Genomic DNA, 12,222 nt, shown 5'->3' on the forward strand with positions numbered 1-12,222 from the left:
GACTTGATTCATTTATTATTTTATGTGTATGAGTGTTTTGTACTTTTGTACTGGCTAAGTACTCTTAAGTACTTAGTACTACTGAGCTACCCTGTCACCACAAAAGAAAGATGGGGATGGGGGAGGGGAGAAAATATCAATGCTAGAGAAGGAGCATTTCTTTTGGCCCATGAGTTCAGAAGTTTCCGTCTGTGGGTGGTTGGCTCCATTGTTTCTGGATATAAGGCAAGGCAGGCCACGCCTGTGGGAGTACATGGCACAGCAAAGCTGTTCACAGCATGGTAGACCACATGCAAGGAGGAAGCAAGAAAGAGCAGAATGCCCTGTTTAAGGCCACACCGCCAGTGACCAGCCTCCTCCAAACACACTCCATCTCCTGGTTTCCATCATAAAACTATGTGTGAATCCATCTGTGAATAAACCCAGTGTGCATGGGATCCACTCACCTCCCAGAGCTCCATCTCTGAACGCTGCCATATGGCAGCCCAAGCCTTCAGCACATGGGCCTTTGGGGGACCTCATATTCCAAACAAATGCTTTCTGGTTCATAGGTCAACCCAGTCAATGTCATTGGGACTCTCTTCTTGTCTTGGGCTATGCTTCCTTGTCAAGGGTTTACTCTGTGTAAATGGACTTCCTTCACACACTTGCAGGGCAATCCTATCTACAGGACAATGTCCCATCACTAACCCTACCCTCATTCCTCCATTGTCTCCTTGGTTGGGGCTGATGAGCCAAGTTGGGACATAGTCCACCAGCATCAAGCTTTCTTGGTCCTACAGATCCAAAGGGAGGGTTTGCAGCCAGGTTGGACCCAACTGAGCTACTGTGCTCTCAGTGTCCCCTAGCCCCTGTAACTGAGATCCAAAAAGGAGTTGGCAGAGTCTCACATTGACTCAGGCAGCTGAATCAGAGCAAAGATCCTTAAAACAAGTCCTTGGGGCTGCAGAGTTAGCTCAGCAGTTAAGAATACTTACTTGTTGCTTTAGCAGAGGCCCCATGAGTAGATTCCTAGCACCCAGCAGCCCACAGCTGTCTTTAGCTCCAGTTTCTGGGGACCCAACACCCTCTCCTGACCTCAAGCACCAGGCATGCATGTAGTGCGCATATATACATGCAGACAAAACACTCATACACATAAAATAATAAATGAATCAAGTCCTTGATGACAGCTCAGCAAGGATTCACTGACCCCTTCTTGGCCATCTACAGCAGACGCAGTGAGAGCGTCCCAAGGAAGTGAAGCTCAGAACAGTGTCTGTTGCTCTCAGTTACCCTGGCGGCCATACCCTTCTTTCTCCAGGAAATATCAAGGATGTGCTGTGAAACTGAAGCGTGAGTCAGACTGGAAATGTTCCCCCTCCAATAGATGAGCTGGACCCCTGGACATGCACGAGCCATAGATCAGAGGACAGTGTCTGCATGCTGTCTCTACAGTGAAGGGCAGCTGCTCCCTGTACGGGTTTCTGAGGCTCCAAGGCAAATTGCCTGCAACCTTAATTCACTGAGGAAAGACAACGATTTTCTCTGTGGAACCTGCCAACTGCAGACCCTGATTAGACTCTGGCCTAGCTTCTTCTCACCTGAGAAGCCTCTCAGTTGGCACTGATGCCCTGAACTTCTGCCTTCCCATACCCTTCAATCTTTTCCTTTCAGCACCAGGCATGATTCTGTCCTCCACTTTTTCACTTCCTTTCTTGTTATCTGCTCTGCCTCCTCCCTCCCTTGTGCCTGCCCTCCCTTCCCTCAGCCCCCCCCTCTTTTTCTCTTCCTCTCCATCTCTACCTCTCTTTGCCTCTTTCTCTTCCGAGTCTTGAAGCATGATGCCCCTGTCTCCCTCCATCTTTCTTTGATATTCCCACTCTTAGAACCATGTAATAAAGAAATAAAATTTCCCCCAATTACTTTGACTGCTAGATAATAAGTTGTCAAATGAAGAAGAACAGTGTGATTACCATGGCAATTTACCAGAACACAAAATTCTATGTGCTGCCTCATTTGGCTGCATCGAAAACACCTGCTTTGAGAATGTGCCCAGATCGAGTTTCACTGCTTTTGTCTATAATGTAGACTGCTGCTGCTGCTGCTGCTGCTGCTGCTGCTGCTGCTGCTGCTGCTGCTGCTGAGGCTGGGACAATGATGATGGAAGTGATGATGCTGGTACTGATGCTGAGGATACTGATGTTGATGTTAAATCAACTGATAACACTGGTACTAGTATTGATGCTAATGATGCTGGTGCTGGTGCTTAGCAGTGGGTCCCTGCTTCCTTGCATATCTTTAATTTTGTCCCTTATTATTTTTAACTGAAAACCTTTTATTTTTTTGTTTTTTGAAAATTGTTTTCACACAGCGTATTTTGATCATGTTCTCTCAAAAAAAAAAAAGAAACAAAAACAGGAACACATAGAATAAAATTCCCTCAAAAACAGAAAAATAAAAACCAAAAGAGACAAGCAAAAGATCAATAAGACAAAAAATGTCAAAACAAAGCAAATTAAAGCCAATAGAAAGCCTTTATTAGTTGATTGGCACCTACACCAGGTGTCCAGGATCCCAGTGTAGCACTGAACCTTTCTCAGGGTGAGCTTTAAAGTATGAAAACCGTGTTCTGGGTTGACATTCTTCAGTGAACAAGAGCAGTTAGCCAGCAGCGGAACTACAGAAGCTAAAAAGCAAGGTTAGTATGTTTAGAGACTTTCCCAGAACTATGGATGTTGATGGATTTAGGACTCTGTTTTAGTTTTGGCAGGTGGTGCTGTCTACACGCTGAGTTTTACAGCCTGTATGGTACTTCCATCATGGAGTCAGTTGTGCTAAGGTTTGTATATTCAAATAAAAGTTTGCCTTGGCAAACTTATCTAAAGGAAAATGTTTTAGATTTTAGATAAGGATTTTAACCTTGCCCAAGGGTTTATCTTTACTATCTTCGCTCTACAGCTACTTCCAACGAATATTGCTAAACTTTTGGAATGCCCCTTGTCATAACAGGAACACTGCCTGAGGGCAGCTTGATCCTGGGTCAATGGGCAATACCTTACTTCAACCCTCCTCTGAAACACACTTCTTTTAAATGTTTTAAAATGTTTAGTTTTAAATGTGTGTGTGTGGTAGACACACACACACACGTAAGTGCAGTTGCCCATGGAGTCCAGAAGAAGGTGTTGGGTTCCCTGAAGTTCCAATCAGTTGTGATTAGCCTGATGTGAGTTCAGGGACTGGACTCCAGTCCTTTTCAAAAGCAGTATTCACTCTTAATGCCTGAGACATCTCCCCAGAACCTCCTCCTTTCCCTCTTCTTCTTCATGAGACAAGATCTCACTGGGCAATCCTCCTGCCTCTCCCACTGCCTCCCAGGTTCTGAGTTACAAGTATGCGTCACTATACTAGGATAATAAACATTCTTTTATGATCATCGCTGTGTGCTGCTGCCCTAGATCTGCCTCGGAAACTTCGCAGGAGACAGTCCATTAGATCTTTCCTCCATCTGAACAGCTCATTTGTCTTCTTAAAATGGAAACACACATCCATAATAGAGGGTCGGAGGTGGGGAGAAGGGGAGGCAGCATTTGTCTCAGAACAAAGAACTTTCTGACAGATTAAGGTTGGAGCTTTGGTGGGCTGTGATGGTTCTCTGGTGGGTCATGCTGACCCACAGAGACAAGTGACACCATAGCAGAGTGCTTGGTACCTGACCCGTAGTGGAGGTGGAGGAGCAGTTCCTTGGTTTGCCAGCTGTCAATCACCGGGTGAGCCCATTGTGTCTTTCTGGTTCTGGAGTAGCATGAAGCAGCCTGCATTCTTCAAGACCACGAAGCCTTCCTCCTGTCTTCTGATTGAAAACAGATACATCTAATAGCAAGCCATTTTCTTTGACCATTAGAGGTAGGCTACAGGAACATTAAATCTCTGGTGAAAAGGGAACTGTTTCAGAGCCAGGCCAGCCCTAAGCTCACCCTCACCCTCTCCATGGCAGAAACTACCCCACACAGGGTGTCAGGGTATCTCATTATCTTCTGTGAACTTCTTGTTGTGTTTTTGTAATTGCTTTGTTTTTTGTTTGTTTGTTTTGTTCTGTTTGATGTTGCTTGAGACAGAGTCTTACTGTTCTTGCTGACTTCAAACTGGACCAGCACACCTTGGAATTCAGAGACTTGTCTATCTCTCTCTCTAGAGTGCTGAACTTAAAGGGATGTGATACTAGCATTTGTTGTTTTTTTTTTTAAATAAAAAACTTAAATTATAGCCGGGCGGTGGTGGCGCACACCTTTAATCCCAGCACTCGGGAGGCAGAGGCAGGCGGATCTCTGTGAGTTCGAGGCCAGCCTGGTCTACAAAGAGCTAGTTCCAGGACAGGCTCCAAAGCTACAGAGAAACCCTGTCTTGAAAAACCAAAAAAAAAAAAAAAAACCCTTAAATTATACATATGGGGCCGGAGAGATGGCTCAGTGGTTAAGAGCATTGCCTGCTCTTCCAAAGGTCCTGAGTTCAATTCCCGGCAACCACATGGTGGCTCACAACCATCTGTAATGAGGTCTGGTGCCCTCTTCTGGCCTGTAGGCATACATGCAGACAGAATATTGTATACATAATAAATAAATAAATATTTTTAAAAAATTATACATATGCATTAATCGTTGAAGTTTAGCAGGCTTAGTGTGAGGTGCTTTGGGACCCCTCCCTGTTCTTCCAGCCCACAGTGTCCTTGGGCTGGGCACTGTTCCTAGGTCTTCAAATGCAAGAAGCTCAGCAAAAGCTGGGGGGAAACTTTCTTCTACTCTGATCGATGTTGGTCTATTGGTGTCCCAGGAAAACAGGACAGGGCTGGAGGCAACTTTAATCAACTGGAACACACTGTGGTCCCTTTGGCTCTCTAGGGTTCTTCCACAGAAATTGCCAAGATGTCCTTCCATTGCTAAGTCTCAGTGCAGGACCGAGGATGTGGCTCAGTGGGCAGAGTGCTTGCCTGGCGTACACAGTCTGATTTGATCTCAGCACCAGCAGCATATAAACCTGGCAATGATGGCACAACATACAGCCCTAGCGCTCAGGAAGGAAGCAGAGGCAGGAGGATGAGGTCGTCCTTGGCTATGTAGGAATTCACGGATAGCTTGGGCTAACCGAGACCCTGTCTAAATAAAGAAAGAACCTTAATGCAAACCTGGACACTACCTTGGCAGACATTCTATCTTACATGTATATATGTATGTAAGTATGTATGATGCGTATGTATGTATATGTATGTGTGTACACACACAAACCATAATAGCATGGAGGTTAGAGATGGGCCTGAGCCTACAGTTTCAGGCTGTTAAATTTAGGAGATGGGTTTGGTCAATGTCTAGGAAGTTCCTGATAAACCTGGTGCTACCCACAGATAATGGCAAGTTTTCCACTTCAAACACCGAGGAACAAGAACACACTGCACCACCTCCTACAATGTCAGCAGTAATATTTTAAAAAAATGTAACTCTTGGGGGCTGGAGAGATGGCTCAGCGGTTAAGAGCATTGCCTGCTCTTCCAAAGGTCCTGAGTTCAATTCCCAGCAACCACATGGTGGCTCACAACCATCTGTAATGAAGCCTGGTGTCCTCTTCTGGCCTGCAGACAGAATACTGTATGCACAATAAACAAATAAATAAATATTTTAAAAAAATGTAACTCTTCAATGAATTGATCTTTGACAAATTTTGCTAGCACACAACCCATATTATATTATACACAGGTTCTGTGTGAAGTCCCTTATGAATTTCTCTCTTTAAACTTTATTGTTTTTATTTGTGGTAGGGACATATATGTGTAAAAATCAAAGGACAGCTCTGTGGATTCAGTCCTCTCCCACCTTTACATGGGTTCTGCAGTTCAAACTCATGAGACTTGGCAGCAAGCACCTTTACTATTGAGCTATATTGTCAACCTTACAGATTTTTTATATATTTATCTATTTTGGTTTTTCTCTCTTTGTAGGCCTGACTGTCCTGGAACTCACTCTGTAGACTGGAGTGACCTCAAACTCAGAGATCCATCTGCCTCTGCCTTGCCTTGCTGGAATTAAAGGTGTGTGTGCAGCACCTAATTTACAGACCTGTTCGATGCTCTCTGCCATGTTCCTCTGAGGTAATAGCTAAGCTCTGTCTTACAGAGAATGGCATGTATTTATATCTTTAACTTGATGTTTTCTTTAGAAATGAGCACACTTTAGGGTGGCGGTTTGAATGAGAATGACTCCCATAGGTTCATGTGTTTGAATGCTTGGGCCTCAGTTAATGGAACTGTTTGGGAAGGATTAAGAAGTGTGGCCTTGTTGTGGGTTTTGAAAGCCCACACCAGGCCCAGTCTCTCTCTCTCTCTCTCTCTCTCTCTCTCTCTCTCTCTCTCTCTCTGCAGATCAGGATATAAAGCTTTAAACTGCTGCCCCAACACAATGCCTGTCTGCTACCTCACGTGCTGATCACAAACTAACCGTAAGCAAGCCCCCAATTAAATACTTTCTTTTATAAGCATTTCCTTGGTTAGCCAGGTGGTGGCAGCACACACCATTAATCCCAGCACTTGAGAGGCAGAGGCAGGCAGATCTCTGTGAGTCTGAGGTCAACCTGGTCTATAGAGCTAATTCTCAGACATCCAGGGCTACACAAAGAAACCCTGTCTCAAATAAACAGACAAACAGAGCTGCCTTGGTCATGGCATCTCTTCACAGCAACAGAACACTGAGACACAGAGTCCTGGTAGCCTTTACTCTTGCTACTGATGGTCACTGGCCATATACTCTCCAACCACCTCTTAGGGTCAGCTGCACCCTCCTTTTCACTTGATTTTAGCCAAAAAGTGAGACATCTTTCTTTAAAAAAAAAAAATTAAAGGGGGCTGGAGAGATGGCTCAGCGGTTAAGAGCACTGCGTGCTCTTACAAAGGTTCTGAGTTCAAATCTCAGCAACCACATGGTGGCTCACAACCATCTGTAATGAGATCTGGTGCCCTCTTCTGGCCTGCAGGCATACATGTAGACAGAATATTGCATACATAATAAATAAGTAAATAAATAAATAAATAAACCTGTAAAAAAAATTAATGATTTCCTATCATTCTGGTATTTATCAACTTACTATTTCTTCATTCGTTCTGAGACATGATCTTGCTCACTCTGTAGCTCTTCATAGGTTGAAACGATGTATAGACCAGACTGACCTCAAGTTTGCAGCAGTCTTCCTTGTTCTGCCTCTGTCAATCAGAGATTCCAGGCTTGAGCCACCAAACACAGCTTCTCTCTGGTACTTGAACAATTCTTCACTAAAAATCACCGGCCAACCCACTTGAGCCCAGCCTGATGGCTCACAATTTTAATCCAAGTCCTAGGCGTGCAAAGACAAGATCTCTGTAAGTTTGAGAGCGCCCAGAGCTATATAGTGAGACCATGTCTCTAAATACATGCATGCATACATACATATATACATGCATACCCTCCCCCTAAAGAGTTATACCCTGAGCAATTACAGTCTTTGCTCAGAAGGCCCACACTAGGTCGTCACCCTGCCTAAGCACACAGTCCGATATGAGCCGTGAAACTTCCTTGGTGGTACAAACAGACACAGAAATCCAGACTGCTTCCTTCTCCAGCCCGGCGCATGTGACAGGCCCAGACTTTTGCAAACCCACCAGCTGGGGTCCTCAGGGACTAAGCCTGCGGCAAGGCAATCTCCTGGGTAGCAGCCACTGTGGATTAGGAGGTAAATGATACCATAGCCAGGTCCACATGCCCAGACAGCCAGCCTTGTGCAGGCGCTCATCAAAGCCTGTGCAGCCTGCCGGGGCTATAAATAGCCCTTCAGCTCTGCTCTAGGTTCAAGGTGTTCCTGAGAGTAAAGGGCACTGCTGAGGTGAGGGAAAAGAATGTTTTTATGATTTCAAAAGCATCAAGTCAAGACTATTATAGGAATCCAGGGTTTTCAGTTTAATTTCCTTTGGGATTAAATTGGGTTTGTGGCCACAAGAACCAGACAGCACAAGGCCAGAAACCTTAGAGGCTAGGGCACTGGCAGGGGATGGGAGCCGGTGGTGGGGAAGGGACTCGAGACTTACTTTCCAAATAGCTTTAATGACCCAATTTACTGAGAAGCAGAGAAATGTCCCATGGCTTCCACAGCAGGTCCTCACTGATCCAGTTCCCCCAAGACACCTAGTGGGAAAATTGCCCCTTTTCAGGTCACTGTGGAGGTCACGGTCCAGCTCCTGGGAAAGAGAATTGGGTTTATTACATGACTGTCCAGAAGAAGGGACCCTGGGTGGGGTACCCAGTCTGATTCAGGGAAGACCCTGCCTATCCTGTGCTGGGGTCTGAGATGTACACACATCACCCAGCATGGGGGTGAGCCAGCAGGATGAGCTTCAGGCGCTGACTTTAATGCAAAGGACATCCGCTACCCTGGCATCTTTCTTACTATCTGTCTCTCACTACAGCCTTGAGCCATTGGGCTGGACGCCCACTCCCTGCCGTGGGGTGTAGAAACTTGGAAAGAGAATGGGCAGGACAGCAGTCAGGAGTCAGTGTAGACTGCTCACCCGGGGTTCCGGGAGGAAGGCACAGTTGGTCTGGAATCTGGGAGGAAGGACAGACTGGCTGATCCTTCCCCCATCTGCCCCTTGGAGGTCTCCGAGAGCATGAGGTAAATCTTATTTCTACCTGAGGAGTGATGTGGGCAGTGCTGAGCAGTGCTGGAGAGATGGCTTAGCAGTTAAGAGCACTGACTGCTCTTCCAGAGGTCCTGAGTTCAATTCCCAGCAACCACATAGCAATATACAGCCATCTATAACGGGGTCTGATAACCTCTCCTGGCACACAAACATACATGCAGATAGAACACTGCTACATTTAAAAAAGAAGAGGAAGGAAATGTTTTCAGAGTTTGTTTGGCTGGTTGGTATTGTGTTTGAGAAAAAGGTCTCTTGTAGTCCAGGGTGTCCCCAAATTCTTGATCTTCTTGCCTCTACATCCTGAGTGTTGGAACTCTAGGTTTATGCCACCATACCCAGTTAGGACAGTGGATTCTGAAGAAGCGCCTGCAGCTGCCCTCTGCCCAGTGGCTCAGACACTCATCGTCGTGGACAGAGTTCTAGAGTGTTCTGCCAGAGGCAGTGTGCGGTGAGCTGGCTATGCTCTGCAGGCTCGTGCTGGCTCGCTTTATCCTCTTCTCCCACTGTATTTTACACCACGGTCAGCACCCACAGCAGGGTCTTCAAAAGCACCCTTCTCTGTGTCTGACCCCTGTCTCCACCCAGGTCCCGGCCCAGGAAGCCACCTCTCCAGTTCCCTCACATTGTCTCATACCCCAGAAAAGGGAATTACACACCCAGTGTCCATTACAGCCCCTGCCTCGAGCTTCAGAAACCTTGTGAAGACACCCTGTGAGAACACGGGACAGAGACCAGTGCTGCATCCCAGCACCAAGCTACACTCAAGCCCCATCTGGCTCTGTAGTCAGTATCATAGCTTCTTGCTCAGACAGACTTTGGTGAACTCAGTCCCCTTGAGATAGGGTCTTGCTGTGTCCAAGCTGATACTTAGTAACTTTGTATGTGACCCAGTTAGGCCTCAAATTTGCCATCCTTCCTCAGCTTCTCGAGTGATGGGATTAGCTAATCAACATCATCATACCTGGCTCTGTTTCTGTATCTTAAACAGGATCTGGCTATGTAATCCAGACTGAGCTGGAACTGATGATTCTCTTGCCTTAGCTTCCCATCGCTGGGATTATAGGCAGGCGCTATGACACGGGGCCTACATACACTTTTCCCAGTAGAAAAATAGGGACTCCTCCCATAATTATCATGTAGAATGCTGTGTTACCCATCAGATGCCAGCCCTGTAGGTGGTAATGGGATTTTTCCTGCTAGAGAGCTAGGCTCACAGGAAATGCTCAAGATTTTGCTTCTCGAAGGTTCAAACTAGACAAAGCACATGCTATTTCTGTTGTTATATAAAGGTGCAAACTGTTCTCTCTGACTCTCAGAAATGATCTTCCTGCGTACAGACGGCAGGGCTGAGCTGAGCATCGCTGAGATGACTCATTCGCGGCATTGTTATTCATTTCTCTCCTTGTAACAGCCTCATTTCAAGCCCTTTGAATCATCGCAGTCAACATCACTCCTGAAAGCACAGGGTCTTTTGTTCAGATCAGGAAGTTCACAGGACTTGTCTTAGTTAGGGTTTTTATTGCTGTGAAGAGACACCAGGACCACAACAACTTTGTTTTTTGGGGTTTTGTTTCCTTTTCTTTTCTTTCTTTTCTTTGACACAGGGTTTCTCTATGTAGCCCTGGCTGTCCTGGAACTCGCTCTGTAGACGAGGCTGGCCTCCCTGCCTCTGTCTCCTAAGTGTTGGGATTACAGACATGTGCCACCACAACCCAGCTCATGGCAACTCTTACAGAGGAAAGCATTTAATTGGGGTGGCTTACAGTTCTGAAGCTCAGTCCGTTGTCATCAGGGTGGGACATGGCAGCATGCCAATAGACATGGTGCTACAGAAGGAGCTGAGAATCTCTACATCTTTGACCCACAGGCAACAGGAAGTGAACTGAGACATTGAACGTGGCTTGAGCATATATGAGACCTCCAAGTCAGTCCAAACAGTGACACAGTTCCTCCAATAAGACCATAACTATTCCAATGATGCCACTTCCTATGAGCTTATGGGAGCCAGTTATATTCAAACTACCACGGGGATCTAGGGACACAATAAAGAGATTTCACATTGAAAGTAAGAGGCTATGATGTTAATTATAGTAAATTTTATTATTGTTATTGAGTGAGTGTGGACATGTGAGCATGCACATGTGAGTGTGCACATGTGAGTGTGAACTTGTGAGTGTGCACGTGTGAGCATGCAATGTAAGCATGCATATGTGAGCATGCACATGTGAGTGTGCACATGTGAGCATGGACTTGTAAGCATGCACATGCACTTACTGCACATCTGTCCTATATTGGTGGGGTTCAGAGAACAAGTCATGGGAGCTAGTTCTCTCCTATCACATAGATTTCAGCAATCAGACCCAGGTTGTCAGGCATGTTGGCAAGTGCCTTTATCTGTTGATCCATTTCTTCCCTAGCTCTGGTCCCTTGTCCTTCCCTGAATCCCTGTTAAGATACATGAGTCACAGCACAGGAGAATATAACACAGGAGGACATTTGGGAGTTCCATGATTCTCAACGTAACTCTCACTACAGAGGGGGCTGGACCCAGCTCAGCAAAGCCTTGACTTCAAATTCTAAACCAGAGTCTTAGAACCCTCGCCAGAGGCAAGCACCCGCCTTTCTGAAAACAGTGTGTATGAGATCCTCTGAAGCAAGCAACCGTCATCTTGGGGAGTTCAGCTGTGCCTGATTGCAGAAGGATTATCCCAGCCGGGCTGCTGACTGTTTGTGTCCCCTCGTGGAAGGACAGGGCATCCCAGGACCCTGTCCTGGTGTATCCTGTCACTCGGTGCTACCCTCATGCTCCATGCAACTTTGCCTTAATTGCAATTGGCGCAAGGGGAGGGGCTAGAGTACATAGGCCAGAGAAGACTAGGAGAAGGGGCTCTCCCTATGCGGGCTATGGGGAAGCCCTCACCCCTATCAGGTAAAGGCTTTCCAAGTGCAGGTCTAGGGGAAAGGAACACCCACACCATTGTGTGTACCCCTCCACCTATGTTCTAAACCCAATAAACTCATTGCTTCCCCAGAGTGGTTTGTGAAATCATGTCTTGGTCTGTCACTGGGACCTTAGGAGGAGGGGTAAGCTTGGCTTCTGTCTTCTCCAGGGAAGGAATTTTAGAAACAGAGACTGATGAAAGTGTCGAATGTCATCAACACCCAAAGCAACAGGACTGTGCACGTGCATGAACAGGCACTTGCACACATGTGCACATATACACGTATATTCATGTATACACGCACTTACAAACAGATACATGGGCTGACAAGGTCTGACAGGACTCCTCGGCCTCCCTTCCACTCTGAATGAAGCATAAGCTTTGTCGGGTGAGAGCTGGGCCTCTTCTCTTCCGGGCGGACCCATTCCTGTCCCATGTGTACAACTCTGCCTTTGCCTGCACCCGCTGAACAAGCCGTTGCTCACATCCACGCATCCCTTCTGACGCAGACTGTGCTGGCTTTGGTTTTCTGGCCTGCAAGGAATGTTCAAGACAGAGTCTGAGTATACCTGTGCGTGCGGCCAGTGT

At 46.4% G+C, this 12,222-nt stretch overlaps 1 long non-coding RNA gene across 1 annotated transcript; it reads right to left on the reverse strand.

Moving 5' to 3' along the window:
* Positions 1-3,387: 3,387 nt before the first annotated feature.
* On the reverse strand, positions 3,388-7,353 carry LOC146890215 (uncharacterized). Its single transcript, XR_014998949.2, has 2 exons — positions 7,108-7,353; positions 3,388-3,832 (listed from the first exon to the last, which is right to left on the reverse strand). It is a non-coding gene; the product is annotated as an uncharacterized LOC146890215 (long non-coding RNA).
* Between the last annotated feature and the right edge of the window lie 4,869 nt (positions 7,354-12,222).

This window comes from Myodes glareolus, chromosome 22 (assembly GCF_982192425.1).
Source record: "Myodes glareolus chromosome 22, mMyoGla1.1, whole genome shotgun sequence".
NCBI classification, from domain to species: Eukaryota; Metazoa; Chordata; class Mammalia; order Rodentia; family Cricetidae; genus Myodes; species Myodes glareolus.